The sequence below is a fragment of the Leptodactylus fuscus genome, chromosome 1 (assembly GCF_031893055.1).
Source record: "Leptodactylus fuscus isolate aLepFus1 chromosome 1, aLepFus1.hap2, whole genome shotgun sequence".
NCBI lineage: Eukaryota > Metazoa > Chordata > Amphibia > Anura > Leptodactylidae > Leptodactylus > Leptodactylus fuscus.
The window spans coordinates 133,351,550-133,377,694 of NC_134265.1; the positions used below are offsets into that span (position 1 = coordinate 133,351,550).

Genomic DNA, 26,145 nt, shown 5'->3' on the forward strand with positions numbered 1-26,145 from the left:
AGAGCCCCACATTGCAAAAACGCCGTAGCAAAAAATGCCCTGTTTTAGAGTACCTGCAAAGTGGATAGGATTCTGACCAACATTGCGGAAAACTGTCCACAGCGGAAAAGCTTAGTTTTCAAAAATGTTTTTTTTAAATCCCAGCATGTAGGGTTGAGCGATCGTGTTCGGAAAAGATCGGATTCCGATTGGCGATCAAGAAAATTTCACGATCGTGATCGGAATTCCGAACACAATCTTTTTAGGTGGGATCAAGATTGGTGATTATTTCCCACAATGCTTTGCTACTGACCAAGCATTGTGGGAAAAGCTAACAATGTTACCCTTCACACTGAGTATATGCTCCACTCACTCTGAGCAGGGCCGCCATCAGCAATTTTGGGGCCCCATACAGCCTAAGTGTCTGCCCCCCCCCCCCCCCGCCATTTTAAAACTACCTTATTTTGCGACATACCAATTATGTATTACATTTCCCTTTATTTAGCAGCATTACAAGGCTTAATCAGATTCTATTTGCAGGTATAATCTGTTACATGTGGCAGCGCCTCTAGAGAGCCAACACCATCTATAAGAGTCCTCCTAATAAATCCTCAGGGCTTATTCACATTGCGTTTTTGGCCTCCCTTGCCGGGATCTGTTGGTAACCAGTCAGAATCAGCTGTCAACTTATCCCTGCACGAAGAACTGGCCATTAAAAAAAAGGGGGGGCCTGCAGTTCTCCGTGCAGGGATAAGTGGGGAGCTGATTGTGACTGGTTACCAACGTATCCCGGCAAGGGAGGCCAAAAACGCAATGTGAACACTCCTTTAAAGTGAAAGTCCCACCCCCAAACAGGCTGCTATGCTAGTAGTATAGCCTACATCATTATTATTCTCCAGCTAAAAACTTACATATCATATATTATTGCCCCAGTTCCCTCTCCACAGTGCCGCACATCCGATGTCCCAATAATCCCCCCCATCCACCTTCTAACATGTTTCCATTGCCCCCTGTACCCATACCTCTCAACTTTTGAAGAACCAAAAGAGGGACAAAATGTGCTGCCGCTTTGCGCGCCGTGGGAAATTTAGTCCCACCCACTGTTATGTTGACTCCTCCCACTCATTAATTTTCCATTTGCCCGCACACTGTATAATCCTCCTACAGTCACCCGTAAATTATATGTCCCCCCTCCGTCTCTCCCCCAGCTTCATATACACCCATCATCTTCCCCCAGATTCATGTCCCCTCCATCTCTGCCCCCAGATTCATGTCCCCTCCATTTCTGCCCACAGATTCATGTCCCCACATCTCTGCCCCCAGATTCATGTCCCTCCATCTCTGCCCCCAGATTCATGTCCCCTCCATTTCTGCCCACAGATTCATGTCCCCACATCTCTGCCCCCAGATTCATGTCCCTCCATCTCTGCCCCCAGATTCATGTCCCCCCATCTCTGCCCCCAGATTAATGTCCCCTCCATCTCTGCCCCCAGATTCATGTCCCTCCATCTCTGCCCCCAGATTCATGTCCCCTCCATCTCTGCCCCAGATTCATGTTCTCTCCATCTCTGCCCCCAGATCCATGTCCCCTCCATTTCTGCCCACAGATTCATGTCCTCACATCTCTGCCCTAGATTCATGTCCTCACATCTCTGCCCCCAGATTAATGTCCCCTCCATCTCTGCCCCCAGATTCATGTCCCCCATCTCTGCCCCCAGATTCATGTCCCCCATCTCTGCCCCCAGATACATGTCCCCTCCATTTCTGCCCACAGATTCATGTCCTCACATCTCTGCCCCCAGATTCATGTCCTCACATCTCTACCCCCAGATTCATGTCCCTCCATTTCTGCCCCCACTGTCATGCCGTCCTCTCCTTCATCTGCCCCCATTTTCACGTTCCACATTACACTTACCTTCTCCTTCGTTCCCCCGCTGCTCTCTGCGCGCCTCTCTCTCTTACTGGCGCACAGTTGTAGACGCGATGTGACGTCATCACATCGCGTCTACACTGCTGGGTAGCCGGCGGCAGCGGCGAAGTGAGGAGCTGACACAGGTCAGCTCCTCACTTCAGCGGCTGAAGCGAGCTGACCTGTGTCAGCTCCTCGCTTTGCCGCTGCCGCCTCTCTCGCTGACACATATGCGGCTGAGCCGGGTTCCGGCTCAGCCGCATATGTGTCACCGAGAGAGGCGGCAGCGGCGAAGCGAGGAGCTGACACAGGTCAGCTCCTCGCTTCAGCCGCATATGTGTCAGCGAAAGAGGCGTGCAGTGGCGAAGCGAGGAGCTGACCTGTGTCAGCTCCTCGCTTCAGCCGCGTATGTGTTCAACTCAGATCTGCGTCCTCTGGACGCAGATCTGAGTTGAAACAGGACATACAATGACTGCTGCGGGCGCCAGGGGGCCGGCACACGGTGGCGGGCCAAAACCGGGCCCCCCCCATTTTTAAATTTGGCCGGGCCCCTGACGCCAGTAGCAGTAGTACTGGCCTATCGGCGGCCCTGACTCTGAGCAGAGTCTATACTCAGTGTGAAGGCTCCGCTGCGGTTCCATAGGAATGAATGGAAGCAGCCGGCACACAGCCTTTAACCCCCCTGTGCTCCGGCTGCATCCATTCATTCTAATGGGAGACTAGCTAACATCTCTATTAGCTACTTACCTGCAGAGATGGCTGGTCCAGTGCCTGGTGTTCTCGTTCTTCTTCGCCTCGCTGCCCCCGCCTCCCAGGTTAGTGTTAAAGAGCTAGTAAGAAGGCGGGCTTGTGGCTTAGGAGCATGTGGGCTGGTACAGGGCGGGGAGATGTGATGTCTCCCCTCCCAGTACCCGCCCACACTCTCCTAACCTGCCCACACTCTCCTAACTTGGGAGGCAGGGGGCAGCGAGGTGAAGAAGAACAAGAACACTGGGCACCGGACCAGCCATCTCTGCAGGTACAATTGAAGCGTTCAATTGTTAGATTCCATGCTGTATAGTGAATAGGATTGTTTTTAAAATCCGATCCCCGATTAGCAAAAAAATCCCATTGACTTGCATTGGGATCGGAATTGGGATCGAGATCGTGTTCAAATGAAAAATGATCAGAAATCGGATTTCAAAATCGATCCTGAAAAGTCAAGATCGGCTCAACCCTAGCAGCATGTCAATTATATCTATCGAACCACTGGCATTTTTCTCTATAGGTATAATAGAGGCAAAAAGTCCTTAGAGGAAAACTCTGAAATCGTAAAGAAAATGATGCAGCGTTTTGTTTTTTTGCTGCCTCTTGCTTATATGGCGCCTTGTACTTAAACTGATGAACTTTAAATTATGTATCATAATGATTGGACAGCACATGGATGACATCTGTGAGCCTGTGCCGTAAAATGGACAGCAAAACATGACTAGCACACTGATAATGTGCACGGTCATGTGAATGAGATCTTACAGTTCATAAGACTGCATATTCAACTGATATCTCTGGAAATAATATAGGTAGAACTGCAATCTTGATGTCATATGATGATGGGAATCTCTTCTTTCATAGGAAATCAGACACCATTTTTATGATGCCTAAGATATAACTGTCTGAAGTGACCATCCCCCATCCTTATTTTATCTTTATTAGGGTCAGTTCACATGTGAACCGTCCGCGTGGGTTTTGACACAGAGAGAGATGTGGCGAGCCGCGTCTCTCTCTGGTCAAAATCCGCCTGCCGCGACCATTGCGGTCGTGGCTTTCCCCTCCTATGTCGGCTCAAATGAATGAGCCGACACAGGAGGGTGCTGCCGATAGGCGGAAGCCGCGGCGCGCTGGGCCGCGGCTTCCGCCTGAAGAAAGGGCATGTCGCTTCTTTTACCGCTGTCAAAATCCACCCCTTTGCTCACGTGTCAATGAGCCCTTACACACACGCTCATATACTGTACAAAGTGACAAACTCTCAACAAAGAAACAGAGAAAAAAATTAAAGAAATGCAGGATTTTGCAAAAAGGCACCAGAATTTGTTAATAAGGTATATTACAAAATATATTAATGACACAAATACTGGCAGAAAATCAAAAGTTGTTTCAAAATTTAGTTTTGCTTTAATCCTACTGTATATAACAATTTTTTTTTTTATAGGATATTTTACAACCGGTTAAGTTATATAGCTTGAGGCCAGGGCCCCATGTAGTGTAAATGCTGCGTTTTTGCATGTAGCATTTACAATAACTGCAAAGTGGATATGATTGTGGCTAATCCCAACTACACATTGCAGAAAATTATTTGAAGTGGACATGCTGCCATTTCATAAAATGTCACATTTTCGTAAATCGTATGATGTCTGTTATACAAATGGAAAATGTTGGTGGTTTTTGCATAGGTATAATAAAAGCAGAAAGTCTGCAGAGGAAATTGGACTTTCTGTGAAAAGTGCTGTGGGAAAAAACGTAATTTGTTTGCGCCACAGTTTTTCCCGCAGCACTTTTTATCTGCGGCTTTAGCCTTAAAGGAGCTCTATCATTAGTATATGGTCAATTGAGATATTTATATGCCTGAATAGCCTGTAAAAAAAGCGATTCAGGTGCTGCTACTCGATTTTTCAAAGACCCCCCGTTTATTTTACATATTGGTAAAACCAATATGTAAATGAGCCCCTCCGTGCACCCTGGGCATTCCCACAAGCCTCCGTGCACCCCCCTGCATCATACCTTGCTAACGCCTCCTCTGTAGCTTGTGCTCCAAGTAGTCCTCCTCCTCTGTTCTAGTAACCGCCTCCAGCGTCTGTATTCGTGAGCGTACGCAATTGAAATCTTTTTTTTTTTTATTTTTTTTTTTTTTATGTAGATTGTGAGCCCCACACAGAGCTCACAATGTACATTTTTCCCTATCAGTATGTCTTTTTTTGGAATATGGGATGGAAATCCATGCAAACACGGGGAGAATCCCAAATGTAAAGCACCATGGAATTAATGGTGCTATATAAATAAACAATAATAATAATAATAATAACATACAAACTCCTTGCAGATGGTTTTTTGCCCTTGGCGGGATTTGAACACCAGGACTCCAGCGCTGCAAGGCTGCAGTTCTAACCACTGAGCCACCGTGTGGCCCCTTCGCAATTGAAATCTAGCAGCATGCTCAGTAGCTCAGTTGCCCTGAGAAATACGCAAGCGCGCTGCGCATGCGCAGTACGGTCATGCAGCTCTCTACAAGAAAATGGTACACAAGCATGCGCAGTAGCGCTCAGAAGGGAGCATTACTGCGCATGCCCGAGATTTAAATTGCGTACGCTCGCGAATACAGACACTAGAGGCGATTACTTGAACAGAGGAGTTGGACAACTTGGAGCACAATCTACAGAGGGGGCATTAGCAATGTATGATGCAGGGAGGTGCAGAGAGGTTTGTGGGAACACCCAGGGTGCACAGAGTGGATCGTTTACATATCGGTTTTACCGATATGTAATAAAAACGGCGGGGGGGTATTTGAAAAATCGAGCAGTGGCACCTGAATAGCCTCTTTAAAGGCTATTCAGGCATATGCATATCTCAAATGACCATATACCAATGGCAGAGCCAGAGACCCTTTAAAGAGAAGCTGCCAATTAATTTTGCTACCATAAACCACCACCCTGGCATTATACTGCTGTGTCATAGCTTTGTCACCATGCTTCTGTATAAATCATTAAGAAACGTCCCTTTTAATACTTCATGTACTATAACGTAATTGCCTCTAAATAATCATTTGAGTTCTGATGAATGAATTCAGAATCCATCCACACATTGCAGAAAAATATGCAAACCGGAAATAACTGAGATTTTGTTTTTGAAAATTGCAACATGTCAATTATACCTACGGTAATGCTAGTGGTTTTCCTATAGGTGGAATTGAAGCAGAAAGTTTGCAAAGGAAAACTCAGTGGACTTCCTGTGAAAAACGCTGCTGGAAAAACTGTGATGTGTTTCCACCAGTTTTCCCTGTAGCGCTTTTTCTCTGCAGCCCACTACGTGGAGCTTTGGCCTTAAACCTATAGAGAAAGTGCTAGCATCAATGCTGGTATAATTGACATCCTGTGATGTTCAAAAACACAGATGTTTTTGAAAATGCAGGTTTTCTACAGCAGATTTTCTTCTGCAATGTGTGGATGGGATTAACCAGACTCTCATTCACTTTCTAGACACTGTAAAAAGCAATGTTTTTTTAAAAAAAAAAAAAAAAAAACAAACAAAAAAAAAACCATTGATTATTTATGATAAACATATTTGATTTGTCCAGCTAAGAGGACAGGCAAGAAAGGTAAATTATACCTGAAAAGCAAACTATAGCCAGTTTTGAGGGTCCCTAAACCTTATACTGCTGGGCATTAGTTCCCTTATCCTGATAACTTGATTCCCATCTGTGTCTCCATGAAGTGAGATACAGTTTCCTTGGCTTCAGATATTCCTGCTGTGATCGCTCCCATTGCAGCACTTGTACCACTGCCTCCATGCCAGCACTGAGTATTACATAGGTCTATGTTGATGCCAAAAAAATTGAAAAAAAATAAGTTATGGGTGTCACAATATGGCGTCTCCAAGAAATTTTATTTAGCAAAGTTTTGGATTTTTTTGAATGGGTAAAATAAATAAATAAATATATATATATATATATATATATATATATATATATATATATATATATATATATAGAGGAGAGTTGACAGACTCATAAAGTACCACAGAGGAGAGCTGACAGACCCATAAAGTACCACAGAAGAGAGCTGACAGACCCATAAAGTACCACAGAAGAGAGCTGACAGACCCATAAAGTACCACAGAAGAGAGCTGACAGACCCATAAAGTACCACAGAGGAGAGCTGACAGACCCATAAAGTACCACAGAAGAGAGCTGACAGACCCATAAAGTACCACAGAGGAGAGCTGACAGACCCATAAAGTACCACAGAAGAGAGCTGACAGACCCATAAAGTACCACAGAGGAGAGCTGACAGACCCATAAAGTACCACAGAAGAGAGCTGACAGACCCATAAAGTACCACAGAAGAGAGCTGACAAACCCATAAAGTACCACAGAGAGCTGACAGACCCATAAAGTACCACAGAGGAGAGCTGACAGACCCATAAAGTACCATAGAGGAGAGCTGACAGGCCCATAAAGTAGCACAGAAGAGAGCTGACAGACCCATAAAGTACCACAGAGGAGAGCTGACAGACCCATAAAGTACCACAGAGGAGAGCTGACAGACCCATAAAGTACCACAGAAGAGAGCTGACAGACCCATAAAGTACCACAGAGGAGAGCTGACAGACTCATAAAGTACCACAGAAGAGAGCTGACAGACCCATAAAGTACCACAGAAGAGAGCTGACAGGCCCATAAAGTACCACAGAGGAGAGCTGACAGACCCATAAAGTACCACAGAAGAGAGCTGACAGACCCATAAAGTACCACAGAAGAGAGCTGACAGACCCATAAAGTACCACAGAAGAGAGCTGACAGACCCATAAAGTACCACAGAAGAGAGCTGACAGACCCATAAAGTACCACAGAGGAGAGCTGACAGGCCCATAAAGTAGCACAGAAGAGAGCTGACAGACCCATAAAGTACCACAGAGGAGAGCTGACAGACCCATAAAGTACCACAGAGGAGAGCTGACAGACCCATAAAGTACCACAGAAGAGAGCTGACAGACCCATAAAATACCACAGAGGAGAGCTGACAGACTCATAAAGTACCATAGAGGAGAGCTGACAGACCCATAAAGTACCATAGAGGAGAGCTGACAGGCCCATAAAGTAGCACAGAAGAGAGCTGACAGACCCATAAAGTACCACAGAGGAGAGCTGACAGACCCATAAAGTACCACAGAGGAGAGCTGACAGACCCATAAAGTACCACAGAAGAGAGCTGACAGACCCATAAAGTACCACAGAGGAGAGCTGACAGACTCATAAAGTACCACAGAAGAGAGCTGACAGACCCATAAAGTACCACAGAAGAGAGCTGACAGACCTATAAAGTACCACAGAAGAGAGCTGACAGACCCATAAAGTACCACAGAGGAGAGCTGACAGACCCATAAAGTACCACAGAAGAGAGCTGACAGACCCATAAAGTACCACAGAAGAGAGCTGACAGACCCATAAAGTACCACAGAGGAGAGCTGACAGGCCCATAAAGTATCACTCAGGAGAGCTGACAGGCCCATAAAGTATCACTCAGGAGAGCTGACAGGCCCATAAAGTACCACAGAAGAGAGCTGACAGACCCAGAAAGTACCACAGAGGAGAGCTGACAGACCCAGAAAGTACCACAGAAGAGAGCTGACAGACCCATAAAGTACCACAGAAGAGAGCTGACAGACCCATAAAGTACCACAGAGGAGAGCTGACAGACCCATAAAGTACCACCGAGGAGAGCTGACAGACCCATAAAGTACCATAGAGGAGAGCTGACAGGCCCATAAAGTATCACTCAGGAGAGCTGACAGGCCCATAAAGTACCACAGAAGAGAGCTGACAGACCCAGAAAGTACCACAAAGGAGAGCTGACAGACCCAGAAAGTACCACAGAAGAGAGCTGACAGACCCATAAAGTACCACAGAAGAGAGCTGACAGACCCATAACGTACCACAGAAGAGAGCTGACAGACCCATAAAGTACCACAGAGGAGAGCTGACAGGCCCATAAAGTAGCACAGAAGAGAGCTGACAGACCCATAAAGTACCACAGAGGAGAGCTGACAGACCCATAAAGTACCACAGAGGAGAGCTGACAGACCCATAAAGTACCACAGAAGAGAGCTGACAGACCCATAAAATACCACAGAGGAGAGCTGACAGACTCATAAAGTACCATAGAGGAGAGCTGACAGACCCATAAAGTACCATAGAGGAGAGCTGACAGGCCCATAAAGTAGCACAGAAGAGAGCTGACAGACCCATAAAGTACCACAGAGGAGAGCTGACAGACCCATAAAGTACCACAGAAGAGAGCTGACAGACCCATAAAGTACCACAGAAGAGAGCTGACAGACCCATAAAGTACCACAGAAGAGAGCTGACAGACCCATAAAGTACCACAGAAGAGAGCTGACAGACCCATAAAGTACCACAGAGGAGAGCTGACAGACCCATAAAGTACCACAGAAGAGAGCTGACAGACCCATAAAGTACCACAGAAGAGAGCTGACAGACCCATAAAGTACCACAGAGGAGAGCTGACAGGCCCATAAAGTATCACTCAGGAGAGCTGACAGGCCCATAAAGTATCACTCAGGAGAGCTGACAGGCCCATAAAGTACCACAGAAGAGAGCTGACAGACCCATAAAGTACCACAGAGGAGAGCTGACAGACCCAGAAAGTACCACAGAAGAGAGCTGACAGACCCATAAAGTACCACAGAAGAGAGCTGACAGACCCATAAAGTACCACAGAAGAGAGCTGACAGACCCATAAAGTACCACAGAAGAGAGCTGACAGACCCATAAAGTACCACCGAGGAGAGCTGACAGACCCATAAAGTACCATAGAGGAGAGCTGACAGGCCCATAAAGTATCACTCAGGAGAGCTGACAGACTCATAAAGTACCACAGAGGAGAGCTGACAGACCCATAAAGTACCACAGGGGAGAGCTGACAGACCCATAAAGTAGCACAGAAGAGAGCTGACAGACCCATAAAGTACCACAGGGGAGAGCTGACAGACCCATAAAGTATCACAGAGGAGAGCTGACAGACCCATAAAGTACCACAGGGGAGAGCTGACAGACCCATAAAGTAGCACAGAAGAGAGCTGACAGACCCATAAAGTACCACAGGGGAGAGCTGACAGACCCATAAAGTACCATAGAGGAGAGCTGACAGGCCCATAAAGTAGCACAGAAGAGAGCTGACAGACCCATAAAGTACCACAGAGGAGAGCTGACAGACCCATAAAGTACCACAGAGGAGAGCTGACAGACCCATAAAGTACCACAGAAGAGATCTGACAGGCCCATAAAGTACCACAGAAGAGAGCTGACAGACCCATAAAGTACCACAGAGGAAGCTCCTGACTACACCACCTAATATTGATATGAGATTCTGCACCAAACTAGAAAGCTGACAGCCCTTCTCTATTATACCACCAAATGTTCCTATTTACTACACTACATGGAAGACCTGGCAGCTACTCTTTACTGTACTATACTGAAGAACTAACAGGTCCTCCTTAAAATGTCAGGAAAGCTAGCAGGTTGTCTTTACTGTAAAAGAAATTACAGTTCCTCCATAATACACCACATAGAAGAGCTGTCTTTACTGTACTACACAGGATAACTGATGTTTTTTTTCAACACTGCACAAGAGAGCTACAGATCAGCTATACAATAAGACACAGGAGGGCTATTACATAAGAGAACTGACAGGTCCTCTGTACTGTGCCACACAGGCTATCTGACAGGTCCTCTGTACTACAGGATATCTGACAGGTCCTCTGTACAGTGCCACACAGGATATCTGACAGGTCCTCTGTACTGTACCACACAGGATATCTGACAGGTCCTCTGTACTGTACCACACAGGATATCTGACAGGTCCTCTATACTGTGTCACACAGGCTATCTGACAGGTCACCTGTACTGGAGTCACTGACGGGTAATTTACTCAATATATTTGAAAGGTCACTGTAGGAGTAAATCTATTAAAACATAACCTTTAATAAAGTTTTTTAAAAAATGGCCTATAAAATTGTAGCACTAATGCAATATAACTTCAAATAGATATAGGCAATCATTAGTCACTTTTGTATTGCCTTTCCATGGAGTCATTTGCAACATTTATCCCTGTGCAGCTACCATTAGATACATTGAAAGCCACACATCATTAACCCCTTGATGTCTGGGTTATAATTTACAAAGGAGTTAGTCAAATAGTATATATGTATGGGCATTACAATAGGTACCGCGTCCTACCACCAAGGGCGCGGGAAATGCAGTTTTAACTGCAAAATACATCGATCCCGATTACCAATCCTCCTGATGAGCTAGTATATCTAGCAAAACACGTAGAGGGGAAACCAGGGGCCTTACACTTAGGATGGACCTGGTTAAATGAGCTATAGGAGTTAGCCTAGTCATAGCTTTAGCACTATATCGCTCTGGTGCTGACTGAGGGACAGCTAACTAGCATTATACCGTTCCCATGTGTGAGTTAGGGATGGCTAATTGTTACTATATACAGGGGGAATGATACTATGGCTTGTGGAAAGACTGCATTATATTGTTTAGACCACAGAGCTTTCATCACCTGCTTAACCCCTTAAGGACCAGGCCATTTTTTGGTTTCGCATTTTCGTTTTTCCCTCCTCACATTTCAAGAGCCATAACTTTTTCATTTTTCAGTTCACAGAGTCACATGATAGCTTATTGTTTGCGGGACAAATTGTACTTTGTAATGGCACCATTCAATATGCTGTGCAATGTACTGGGAAGCTGGAAAAAAATTCAGAATGAGGCGCAATTGGAGAAAAAATGCATTTGCGCCATTTTCTTATGGGTTTAATTTTTACAGCATTCACTGTTTGGTACAAATGACATGTTACCTGTGTTCTACGTGTCAGTACAAACGCGGTGATACCAAATTTATATAGTATTTGAAATTTTTTGATACTTTTAAAAAAATGATAAACTTTGCAAAATAGAAAAAAAAAATTGTGTCATCATGTTCTAACACCTGTAACTTTTTCATATTTCCATGTATGGAGCTGGTTGTGGTGTCTTTTTATGCGGGACAAGATGACGTTTCTATTGATACCATTTGGGGAAAGATCCGATGGTTTGATCACTTTTTATTCAATTTTTTATAGGAGGCAAAGTGTTGAAAAAAAACGCTTTTTGGCTGTTTTTATTTTTTTTGCCGCTACGCCGTTCGCAGTACGGGATAAATGTTTTAATATTCTAATAGTTCAGGCATTTTGGAGCGCAGGGATACCTAATATGTTTATGTTTAATGTTCTTTAATTACTTTTATAGCTGATCTAGGGAAAGGGGGGTGATTTGAACTTTTATATTTTTTTTATTTTTTTAATACTTTTAAAAACTTTTTTTTTTCTTCTGTTACATTTATGATCAGACCCCTTAGGTACCTTGAAACCTAGGGAGTCTGATCGCTCATACTATTCACTGCAATACTACAGTATTGCAGTGAATAGGAAAATCGCAGCACTTCTATTAGACGATGCCTCTGGCATCGTCTAATAGATCTAGTGCAGAGACAAGCCTGGAAGCCTTCAATAGGCTTCCGGCTGTCATAGCAACCGATCACCGCCCTCTTGTGACGTTCAGGAGGGTGGCGATCGGCGAAACATGGCGGCGCCCATGCCGCCGGCGCCGTTTACACACTGCGGTCACGTTTGACCGCAGTGTGTAAAGGGTTAACAGCAGCGATCGGCTCGGGCACCGACCGCTGCTGTTAGTGGCAGGTCCTGGCTGTATTATACAGCCGGCATCTGCCGTGTATGGAGCGAGCTCAGCGTGTGAGCTCGCTCCATACATCCCCATGCGACCCATGACGTACAGTTACGTCAAGGGTCGCTAAGGGGTTAAATACAATAAGCTGCCTGACTAAATAAGATATTTCCCCTGTAAGAGTATGATCCAGATATCAAAGGGTCAATGTGCGGCTCTTAAAAGATTTATTGTGAGCTGCATAGGGAGAAATACCTTTCTATTTGACTAACTAACTCCTTTGTAAATTATAACCCAGACATCAAGGGGTTAATGATGTGTGGCTTTCAATGTATCTAATGGTAGCTGCACAGGGATAAATGTTGCAAATGACTCCATGGAAAGGCAATACAAAAGTGACTGATGATTGCCTATATCTATTTGAAGTTATATTGCATTAGTGCTACAATTTTATAGGCCATTTTTTAAAAAACTTTATTAAAGGTTATGTTTTAATAGATTTACTCCTACAGTGACCTTTCAAGGTCATCTGTACTGTACCACACAGGATATCTGACAGGTCCTCTGTACTTTGCCACACAGGATATCTGACAGGTCCTCTGTACTGTACCATACAGGATATCTGACAGGTCTTCTGTACTGTGCCACACAGGATATCTGACAGGTCCTCTGTACTGTACCACACAGGATATCTGACAGGTCCTCTGTACTGTACCACACAGGATATCTGACAGGTCCTCTGTACTGTACCACACAGGATATCTGACAGGTCTTCTGTACTGTGCCACACAGGATATCTGACAGGTCCTCTGTACTGTACCACACAGGATATCTGACAGGTCCTCTGTACTGTACCACACAGGATATCTGACAGGTCCTCTGTACTGTACCACACAGGATATCTGACAGGTCCTCTGTACTGTACCACACAGGATATCTGACAGGTCCTCTGTACTGTACCACACAGGATATCTGACAGGTCTTCTGTACTGTAACACACAGGATATCTGACAGGTCCTCTGTACTGTATCACACAGGATATCTGACAGGTCCTCTTTACTGTGCCACACGGGATATCTGACAGGTCCTCTTTACTGTACCACACAGGATATCTGACAGGTCATCTGTACTGTACCACACAGGATATCTGACAGGTCCTCTGTACTTTGCCACACAGGATATCTGACAGGTCCTCTGTACTGTGCCACACAGGATATCTGACAGGTCCTCTGTACTTTGCCACACAGGATATCTGACAGGTCCTCTGTACTGTACCACACAGGATATCTGACAGGTCCTCTGTACTGTACCACACAGGATATCTGACAGGTCTTCTGTACTGTACCACACAGGATATCTGACAGGTCCTCTGTACTGTACCACACAGGATATCTGACAGGTCCTCTGTACTGTACCACACAGGATATCTGACAGGTCCTCTATACTGTACCACACAGGATATCTGACAGGTCTTCTGTACTGTGCCACATAGGATATCTGACAGGTCCTCTGTACTTTTCCACACAGGATATCTGACAGGTCTTCTGTACTGTGCCACATAGGATATCTGACTGGTCCTCTGTACTGTACCACACAGGATATCTGACAGGTCCTCTGTACTTTGCCACACAGGATATCTGACAGGTCCTCTGTACTGTACCACACAGGATATCTGACAGGTCCTCTGTACTGTACCACACAGGATATCTGACAGGTCTTCTGTACTGTGCCACACAGGATATCTGACAGGTCCTCTGTACTGTACCACACAGGATATCTGACAGGTCCTCTATACTGTACCACACAGGATATCTGACAGGTCCTCTGTACTTTTCCACACAGGATATCTGACAGGTCTTCTGTACTGTGCCACATAGGATATCTGACTGGTCCTCTGTACTGTACCACACAGGATATCTGACAGGTCCTCTGTACTTTGCCACACAGGATATCTGACAGGTCCTCTGTACTGTGCCACACAGGATATCTGACAGGTCCTCTGTAATGTGCCACACACAAAATATCTGACAGTTCCTCTGTACTGTACCACACAGGATATCTGACAGGTCTTCTGTACTGTGCCACACAGGATATCTGACAGGTCCTCTGTACTTTGCCACACAGGATATCTGACAGGTCCTCTGTACTGTACCACACAGGATATCTGACAGGTCCTCTGTACTGTACCACACAGGATATCTGACAGGTCCTCTGTACTGTACCACACAGGATATCTGACAGGTCTTCTGTACTGTGCCACACAGGATATCTGACAGGTCCTCTGTACTGTACCACACAGGATATCTGACAGGTCCTCTATACTGTACCACACAGGATATCTGACAGGTCCTCTGTACTTTTCCACACAGGATATCTGACAGGTCTTCTGTACTGTGCCACATAGGATATCTGACTGGTCCTCTGTACTGTACCACACAGGATATCTGACAGGTCCTCTGTACTTTGCCACACAGGATATCTGACAGGTCCTCTGTACTGTGCCACACAGGATATCTGACAGGTCCTCTGTAATGTGCCACACACAAAATATCTGACAGTTCCTCTGTACTGTACCACACAGGATATCTGACAGGTCTTCTGTACTGTGCCACACAGGATATCTGACAGGTCCTCTGTACTTTGCCACACAGGATATCTGACAGGTCCTCTGTACAGTGCCACACAGGATATCTGACAGGTCTGTATTGTGCCACACAGGATATCTGACAGGTCCTCTTTATGTGTGATCATAAGCCTAAGATTTATACTATTGGATTTTATCAGCTAAACCTTTGAAACATATGTTCTGAACTTTGATTTATTTGATTTATAGAAGAACTTTAGTATTTAAAGCTTTTGTAGACCTTACACCAAGGTGAACATGTAACATAGGTTATAAGAGATGCTTTTACAGTACAGTACCACCTTTTAACTTAAAGGGGACCTTTTCTCCAATTGTTTGTACCTTTCAATAGGCAAAGCTCCACAGATTCTGGTACAGTTAACATTTTCTCTCTAGCTCCTGCCATGTCTGAGCCATCACTTGTATTAGTTTTAGCACCAGATATGTTAATCAAGCCCTGTACTGTCAGATGGGCTTGCCCTCAGCTGGAGCAGAGAGCCAAAGACTACCTACCTGACAATATAGAGCTAAACTGTGCTGGAACTAACAGAAATTTCCCACGAATGGAGTGGAATGGTTCCTATTGGATGCAAAGAGTTGGAGTTGGTGGAAATGGTGAACAGTCTTCTTTAACCTCTTAAAGCTCAGCTCAGTAATAGTACGTCGCTGCAAGTGTCACGTTGACGCTCAGCTCAGTACTATTACTGACAGGTAATGGCACGGGCACAGAAGCTATGCCTGCAACATTACTCCCGGCACCCGGCTGCTTTACATGAAACCATCGGTTGGAGTGCCGCTCCAATCACCGGTTTTTAACCCTTTAAATGCCACGGACAATCATGTCCATGGCATCTAAACGGTTGCACGATATACTGACCCCCTTGGCACCCCCCATGGCGAGATCGGTGGGTGCCCTGATGAATTTTATGCAGCCCGGGGTCTGGCTAGTGACCCCGAGCTGCTAGCACCCCCGTGTACCTGGTTGATCCTGCCGTGCTGCCGGAAGTGTGTCTATGCGACTGCATAAACACACTTCCTCTATATCCTGCAATACACGTGTATTGCAGGCTATAGTACTGGACCAGCAATCAGAGTATTGCTGGTCCAAGTGTACTTATAGAACAAATAAAAAATGTGAAAAAAAAGTGTAAAAAAAAAATTAATAGTTTGTGAAATAAATTAATTAATAAAGCCCCAAAATTCCCTTTTCCTATATCAAATGAGTTATATAAAAAAACCTAAAAATTAATAAAAACAATGCACATTTGGTATCGCCGCGTCCGTAACAACCTGTACAATAAAAGTAAAACATTATTTTACCTATATGGTAAACATCGGGGAAAAAAACAGAAAAAAAATGCCGGAAATAATTTTTTGCCATCTCACCTTACCAAATATGCTATATAAAGTGATCAAAAAATCATATGTACCCTAAAACAGTAACAATAAAACGCACAGGTTGTCCCGCAAAAAATAAGCCCTCAACCAACTCTGTCAACTGAAAAATAAAAATTTTGTGGAAAAACATTTAAAAAGTAATTGCAATGCCAGAATTGATGTTTTGTTTTTTTTATCCACAAAAAAAAGAGTTAATAAAAAATAGTCAATAAGTTATAGGCACCCAAAAATGGTATCATTACCAAATGCATCATATCCCGGAAAGAACATAAGCACTCATATGGCCACATCAACACAAAAATAAAAAAATATAGCTTGAATAATGTGAAGACAAAAAACCCCCAAAAATCGCCAAATCATTAGAAAAAAAATGGTTGCGTCAGGAGGGGAATATATAAGCGGTGTGAGCAGGATATTTCTACAAATTGCAGAAACAGAGTAATACATATTATGGTATATTTTGCTGTTAACCCCTTCTTTCTTACAGAAAAAAATGGTTTAAAATGGAAAATAAGTATAAAAAAGTGACATTTGGAAATTTCACCTCCATTTTGCATTAATTCCTGTGGAACATCTAAAGGGTTAATGAAGTTCCTATATACAATTTTGAATAGTTTGAAGGCTATACTTTCTAAAATGGGGTCATTTATGGGTGTTTTCTATTATATAGGCCCCTCAAAGTCACTTCACAACTAAATAGGTCCCTAGAATACAAAATCTTGAACTTTTTGAAAATTTTAAAATTTGCTGCTAAAGTTATAAGACTTCTAACTTCCTAGAAAAGTAAAAGGACATTGAAGAAACAATGACAATATAAAGTAGACATATGGGAAATGTTAATTAGGAATAATTTTATGTGATAGGACTGTCTGTGTTTTTACGAGAATAACAGAAACTTTCAAAATCGATAATTTTATGAAATTTTCAGTATATTGTCCTTTTTTTATTTAACAAACAAACGCAAATTATAATGACCAAAATTTACCAACTACAATGTTTCAAGAAAAAACAATCTTGGAATCACAGAATAGGTGAATGCAATATGAAGCTATCCTCACATAAAGTAAAAGAAGTCATATTTGAAAAACAGGGTCTGAGCCTTAAGGTCCAAACTACCCTGCGTCCTTAAGGGGTTAAGAGATTGTCACGTCACAACCAAACATTTTAATATGTTGTTTGTCTCCAAAGACCCAAGTGATTTTTCAGAGCAATGCCACAGTGAGCTTGATATAAAGGAATGGTTGTTCATGTACAACATTGATGACACAAGTCTTTTGCAATATAACTACATTCCTTTTTATGTTCTTTGTAACAATATATGTTTAAATCAAACACAACATATATAAATGTCTTGGATTTTACTGATTATTGTTTTATTTTATTTTGTAGATACTTTGGGAAACACTGAACTCCTGCCACTGATTCCATGCTGTAAAGATATCACGGATAAAGACAAAGTAACTGTTGGCTGCCTTCTTAAAAATGCTCTACCACTTCCTTCAAATATAGATTGGAACCAAGAAAATAAAAAAGATGCAAAGTTAATAAAAGTCAATCAACTTTATTCAATGAGCAGCTATCTGACAGTCAACAGTGCAGACTGGAAGCAAAAGCCATTGACCTGCTCTACAAAGCTAAGCAATAATCCGAAAGAAACTGAAGTTAAAAGTATGTTCATTTATCATAATATAAGCTAGATGTTAATGGAATATCTACAGATGTATTAGTGATCACCTGAACAGCAGGCACATTATGGTATTAATGTATTGCATCATGTGGCTATATGGAAATGCACAGCACAGTTATTGAAATACAAAATCAAAGGTGACTGTGCTATATTAAAGGCATAGTGCACCAGGCTTGTTGGGTAAAGACTGCTACATCTGTATCTAATGTATATCTTTCTAACCGTATATATAGAATTATAATCATATAATGATCTTTGAAAATTATACAATTACAAATAATGCATATTAACGCTTAATAGGGGCATGCTAAAGTAGGAAATGTTTATCTATGCCTCTACTCCTAAACTCCATTCCCTAGTGTCTCCTGACACCACGGAGATGCCCACTTAGCTAAAGTCTGACTGAGGCAGGTCACATTTCTGTCTGGTGATTGGCTCAATATTTCAGAGTCTTTCCTATGGTGTCTGGATACACTAAAAACAGCTCAGCAGGGACCTGGTATCCTGTGTAGCTGGGGATTGTTGAGTAGTGTGTACACGTTTGTTAATTTAACATGCCTCTGTTTGACACTGTTTCTGAGGCTGAAAAAGCACTTCAAAATGTAATGCTAAGGTCCCATATAGTGGGCTGAAGCACAAAGGCACTGTGGGAAAAACTGCAGCAGTTTTTCTTGCAGCGCTTTTCATAGAAACTCTGCAAAGGTTTCCTCTGCGGACTTTCTGCTTCTATTATACCTATAGGGAAGACGCCGGCATTTCCATAGGTAATTTGCATGCCGCAACGGTTTTGGAAATAGCACTGTGCGTTTTTTTGCAATGTGTAGATGGGATTTGCTAGTCAAACCGCAGTGTTTATAACATGTGAGGCCCTGGTCTTGCTTTGGCTTCTATAGCTAACATGGAAAAGAACTATAGTACAAGCTTTTTATTAGACCATTCTCCAGACCCTCTCTTTTCTGAACATAATTTTAGGCTAAGGCCCTATATAGCGAGCTGCAGCCAAAAAGCACTGCAGAAAACACTGCGGCAGAAAGCATCATATTTTTTCCCACAGCGCTTTCCATAGAAAGTCCACAGAGTTTTCATCTGTGGACTTTCTGTTCCTATTATACCAATACAGAAAATGTCAGCGTTTCTGTTGGTATTATTGACATGCTGCGATTTACAAAACACAATGTTTTTTGAAATCGTAGCATTTCTACTGCAGATATTTCTGTGTAGTGTGTGGATGGGATTAGCCAGAATTCATCCACTTTGCAGGCACTATAAAACGCTGCAGGTTGTCACAACATGGGGCTTCAACCAAATGTAAACAATGCCTAGATCTACTACAGCTGTAGTGACTAGCAAATATGCTTTGAGAGGTGTTATTTGATATGTACCCACCTGACCCACTACTGACCCACTATACAATGCTAGGAGAAGTCAGTTCTACAAATGTAAAGAAATGTAAATGTAGCTCTGACTTATAATGTAAAATGTAACATAGGACTGACATGAGAATATGCTTTAAACATACATTAGGATACATTAACACATAGGAAAGTGCCTCAGATATTGGAGCAGATTCCGCCCCCTATTAGCAGCAGATTCTGCTCCAAATCTGCATCCTGCTTTACCTTCTGTACATCAATCTGATGTGTATAGCCACCTTGATTTTGGGCATCTAAAAGCAGCCCACTGACACTTTGGTCTTTTGCTAAATATATTACAATGATATTTACTGGAAGTAATGGCAGTAGGACATAGGTAACACAAAAAGTATCAAAGTGTGCATGTTAGGGCTCATTAACATCTGCACCCGGGGTCTCCTCTTTCAGGTTTCCGTTTTCTGCCCGAAACTAGGCAGGAGACGGAAACCTGCAGGCATTTTTCAAACCCATTCAAATGAATGGGTTTGAAAAGTGTCCGGCCGTGAGCGCCGGTGAGCGTTTTGTTGGACATAAAGTGGGACATGCAGGACTTTGTGTCCGGTTTAAAAAAAAAAACGGTTTTGCCGCGGAGAGCCCAAAATGCTCACCGGCGCTCACGGCTGGACACGGTCTGACAGGTTTCCGTCTTCTGCCTGCAGAAGACGAAAACCTCTGAAAGGAGACCGAACGCTGGTGTGAACTCAGCATCAGTCAGTGAAAGCTCCTATTGGAATTTCTAGCAGCTTATATCATATTCACTTGTTATACTGTGTCGCATTTACATAGCTCACTTGGAATAACATGGATTTCATTCAGTTCCAGATTGCATCGGTCCTGTCAGAACCCCCAACATTGAGATTCTGCTGCCTATTTTGGATGATAACATGGAGACAGATATAACCCTAGTTTGTTTTTTGTCTGACTTTACACTCAAAGATATCAAAGTAGCTTGGCTTCTGAATGGTAAGGAGCAGGATTCCAAGTTAAGTACAGTTAAAGTCCTACATGATGAAGATGGGTTACTTTCAGGAACAAGCAAACTTAGTGTCAGCAGAAAAAGTTGGAATAAAGGAGACAAATACACTTGCAAGACAGAAATACAAGGAGAAAGTTTTATGCATAATATCAGCAAATGTCCAGGTAAGAAGACCCCACTATTTATAGCTACAGAAATATAGTTACACTTACTGCATATATCACCTTTGTAAACAAGAAATGGAAGTGGAGTATGAAAAAGTGCCATTGGTAATATATTATTGTCAAAAATATTTGACTTCTGAGTATATTAATTACTGCTGTAAAGAAATATGGGATCCTGACTGCCGTCTTATTTGTAGTCAGTATTAGTAGATACTACCTTTAGGTTCTCTATTCTGATCCTCCAGCTTTACCTTCTCTCAAAGGTCATACAATATCCTGCAGTGACTGAGATGGATGACCTCAGCTCTAACAGGGAGAATAGGATAGTGAAGGAGACACTGGTAGGAATTTATTAATCCCTCTATGTCAATTTTCTGGGGTAGAGGAATGATTTTGTGGCTCAAGTGTGGCACAAGGTCCTTTATAGCGGCAAGTGTGTGCTACAGACCATGCACTTCACCTTGTTTACCACATTGTGAAAATGTGAGTGGGGTGGGGCTCATGGCACCAGTTATAATGTACTCCAGTTCCTAACTGGCATAGATCTCCATTTAGGCACACAGAAGTGCCACTGATTCATGAAGAGGCCAGAGCACACATTAGGAGTAGGGGTAGAGTCTGCATCATATGTAATTAGGGGAGCCCTAAAATTGTTTTGTGCGTCTTGCTCTTCCTCAGGCTTGCTACACACCAACTTATATACTCTAGAGCTATAAAGTTGTGCTGACCAATCAACACTCTGGTAACACGTCAGTCCAGATGAAATACTAATTGTGACTTACAATATTCCTCTATCTTACTTAAAACCATTAAACTTATACAGTGTACAAAATTCACTTTCACCAACAACATTTAAAAACATAATTCTTATATAATGTATAGAGAAATAGGATGAGAAAACTTTTCACAGCATTAATATTAGTTCGGAACCACTGTCCCAATACATTGATTGGATTTTGAGACCAATATTACTTAGTATTCCTTCATATGTGAGAGACACTAAAGATTCTTTGAGACTAATAAGAGATGTAAACTGGGAGGAAAATTATAGATTAATGTCAATTGACGTGGAAGGTTTATATTTCTGGATAACTCATGGCAAAGGTATAGAGGCAGTGTAACATCTCTGTTCGGGTCACTGCACCACTGCCGCGTGCTGTGGCGCAGGAGGTGTGTGCAGTTTGGTTCTTGGCTTAAAGTTTTTGGTCGCACTGTGTGAACTCAGTTCTAGTTCTGTGATTGTATTTGCACCACACCCGTCTTCTGCCCTTGTTGCCTCTGTCCATTAAGTGGTTAATTTTGTCTTGCCTGTGATTGACAGCCTGCCTTCCTGTCAACTCCAGGGGCGGGTTCTTCCTCCCCTATTTTATCTTGGCTCTCATTCACACCAGTGCTTGCTATTGCCGTGTGCATACTTGCTCCTTACTGTCCCTATTTTTGCTTGCATTCTGATCCTTGACCTTTGGCTTTCCTCACTGACTATTCTTTGGACTCCGATTTGGTACTGCATCGCTCGACTGTTACCAAACCCTAGCTAGTTGACCTCCCTTTGTTGTTGTCCGTCTTGTCTGTGTTTTGTGTATCACATATCCAGGAAGGGACTGTCTTCGTGGTTGCCACCTATTATGTAGGATAGGGCCTGGCAATAGGAAGGATCAGTTGGGGGCTTCAGCTTAGGGCTCACTGTCTCTTGTGTCCCGTCCCAGGGTTCAACAGCTACTGGGGAATTGCTGTCCTAGCAATTCCCTAACAGGCAGTGGAGAGAATTCTAAGGTCGGCCATTAAAAATCGGGATTTAATAGAATTTATAACTAAGGGTTTAGAAATCATTTTGAATAATAAATTTTTTACCTTCGATGAGCAGTGGTATGGCCAAACGTCAGGGACCGCAATGGGAACCCCTGTCTCTTGTACATATTCCAATATTTATCTGGCAGTTCTGGAAGAAAATAAAATCTTTATAAAGGATAACAACTTTGCACAATATATAAAGATGTATTTAAGGTATGTCGATGACGTTTTCATTATTTGGTTATCATCAGATGTTAAATTTTTTGAATTTATTGAATACCTAAACGACAACTCATTTAATATGAATTTTACTTATAACCTAGGGGGTTCTTCTTTAGAATTTTTAGACGTATTGCTAACAGTGAGGGAAAGGAGGCTACAGACTCAGGTACATCATAGAATGACTGCCACTAACTCCCTACTCCACTATGGGAGTTATCACCCAAATCATGTCAAGGAGTCTCTACCATACGGCCAGTTCATACAATTAACAAGAGTGAATAATAATCTAGATATATATGAACAACAAGCATCAGAATTGAAAATTAGATTGAAGGAAAGGGGATACCCTAATAAAGTTATTGAAAATGCTTATCACAGGACGAACAAGTTGAATAAAAACAGTCTCTGGAAGTTACGAAATCTAAGATAAAAAATGAGAGATTTGTTTTTTCTTTCAAGAATAGCCCTATGGCTAGTTTTGTGAAGAGTGCTACTTATAAAAACTGGCATTTAATAAAGATCCTATCCTTGCTTCGAAGGCAGTAAATCACCCGTTAATTACTTTCAAGAAGTGCAAGACGATAAAAAATCAATTGGTGTTGAGTAGGCTTACTAGCTTACTATACTATACTTACCTATACTTACCTATACTTAGGTCGGTAGTAATAAAGAAATAAGTGATGTGAAGTGCATTAAACTTTATTAAATGATATCTGAGGATATTATAAATATAAATGGGAATAACTGTAAAGATCTTTGCCGATGAGAAAAGAAACTAATATGATAGAATAATGAATATGTCTATACTAATGCTGTGAAAAGTTTTCTCGTCCTATTTCTCTATACAGCAAAAAGTAAAGAATATCCAGCGTCTCCAGAAGGTAAAAATTAACTTTTATTTCCGCATTAAAAAAATATAAGCATGACAGGTAAGTACACCCAGCGTACAGAGATTGTTTAAGCTACGCGTTTTCTATGCGTAGCTTAAACAATCTCTGTACGCTGGGTGTACTTACCTGTGATGCTTATATTTTTTTAATGCGGAAATAAAAGTTAATTTTTACCTTCTGGAGACGCTGGATATTCTTTACTTTTTGCTGGCTTTACAAGTGGAACAAGGTCCATCCACATCCGTGCGGCCCAGGATCAGGTGTTCATGATTAAGGGGTGAGCTGAATATACATTCTATTTCTCTATACATTGTATAAGAATTTTGTTTTAAATGTTGTTGGTGAAAGTGAATTTTGTACACTGTATAAGTTTAATGGTTTTAAGTAAGATAGAGGAATATTGTAAGTCACAATTAGTAGTTTCATCTGGACTGACGTGTTACCAGAGTGTTGATTGGTCAGCACAACTTTATAGCTCTAGAATGTGTAAGTTGGTGTGTAGCAAGCCTGAGGAAGTGCAAGACGCACGAAACGGCCGTTGCTTGAATGTGCTACCATTCCTCTTTTCATGTACCAATGGTTTTAAGAAGTATGTAATAAAGAATCATTGATTTTAGATGAATCGCTCTGGTGAGTGCTCTGCTTTTTTTCTATTTTTGGACTTTCATTATGCTGTTAATGCAGTGGCACCACCTATTTTTGCACAAAAAGAAATAAAGGGAGTGATTCTAATTTTGACACCACCATAGTTGTCCATTTAGCCTGGGTTGTGAGAAGTTTTCACTGGAGTAGTAGTGCCGCTTACATTTCTTTTTGCATACATCTGGCTAAGAGAGCTTCTTTTTTTCTATGAACTACCCAGTTCTCTTTACTCTCTCTGATTTTATTTTGAATGGTTGTCAGAGCTAGCTCTCCTTATTGAGATAGGAGTTTAATGGAGGGGTTTTCACTAATTTTTGCTATATCAATCTAGATATCGGGGAGTACACACTGTTCCCTGGGCTTAGTGCTCTGCCTTTCAAAGGACCTGTTTGTGAGTTCATATTGGTAGGTGGGGTAATTATCATCACTATCTCTCGTAAACCTCCAAAACCCTAATAGGTGCATCACAATTGTGACCCCAAGGGGTTAATCTTCCTAAGTTGCCATCTGTTAACTAATTGCTGAGTAGAAGTTTACTTCTGTGGTCTTCCCTTCTTTTATTCTATGGGAAGAATATGCAAATCTGTCTCCCAAGATGTAAACAGGGAGACAGTGCCTCTGTTTGCTGCCCTCTATAGCAAGCAACCCTGAACAACATGCCCGACTTCCCAGAAGCCTTTGCTGCATGATGCGAGGAGTGACGTTATCCCCACCTTCTTTTAGTCTGTGAGGGATTTTCACAAACTATTGTAGAGCAGCCTACCCATTGCTGACCATTCGTTCGCATCTGGCCTGACAGTGTCTGTTACTTTGCACTTAATAAAGGGCTTGTTAGCAGCCCAAAACGCGTTGTGCCTACAACTGTTATTATTACCTCAATAAAAAAGGTTTTCTCCGAAACCTTTGGATTGTGTTTTGCCTGCCTAAACAGAGAGTGCGAATTCCCTGTGTTGGTCCTTTGGTCCTCCTACAGTGCATTACATTCTCCGGTCTTCCGGTACCTACAGGCTGAGCCGCTGCCACTCTCACCTACAACTTCCACTTTCTACATTCTATTAAGGGTGTTGTGACAAATTCATAACCCTGTAAAGTGAGAGGCCATCTGGTCAACCCGTTATTGATACTCAAAACTCATCGTAATACGGTTAAATACTACTCTTAGTGCGTTCGTAGTGTCTCTTTTCTTCCACTGTCTGGACAAATTAATAGGGAGGGCTCAATATTCATACATATTAATTGGCCATCTTGAAATTCGTGTTGTATAATGCACAGTATGTACTTTAGGTGGCAAGACTATTTTAGGTACTATGTAAGTTAAATTGTATGAATTCTAAAGTAGAATATAATGACAGGTAGAAAACTCAGCTATAAATAAGATTAAGGGTCCATTCACAAGGAATAACCACAGGCTCATTTTGGCAAAATACACGTGTAAAAATAAGACTCCCATTGACTTCAGTGACATTTTTTTACACATGTAAAAAAACATGTCAAAATACATGTTTAAATTGTCATTGAAGTCAATGGGAGTCTTATTTTTACACATGTATTCTTTACACGTGTATTATGCCAAAATGAGTGTGTGTTTACTCTGTGTGAATGGACCCTAAGGCAAAAGCCCCACTTAGCGAAAACGCATTCTTTTTGCTGATGCAGAAATGCTGCAAAAAACGATTTCCCTATGAGTTTAATAAGACAAAAAATACAGCAGAGAAAAACTCAGGAATAACACAATGATAAACGGTGAGAAAAAAAAAGTGTGATGTGTTTCCACTGAGTTTTCTTCCACAGCATTTTTTAGCGTTTTTGTTTGCTACCTGCTGCCTTAGCCTAAAGAGGTTTTCCACCTCATTCATATTAGAATATGTTCACACTATTGTTATTGGGGCTAATTGCTGTCATCCATCATAAGATGAGTGCAATAAACATGAATCTGTCCATTCCCGTTGAC

The 26,145-nt window shown here is 42.4% G+C and overlaps 1 pseudogene and 1 gene segment (V, D, J or C); one reads left to right on the forward strand and one right to left on the reverse strand.

Moving 5' to 3' along the window:
- The window catches only part of LOC142206783 (Ig gamma-2 chain C region-like), a 170,761-nt gene that overhangs the window by 24,340 nt on the left and 120,276 nt on the right, over positions 1-26,145 (forward strand).
- On the reverse strand, positions 2,015-2,173 carry LOC142190971 (small nucleolar RNA SNORA17; annotated as a pseudogene).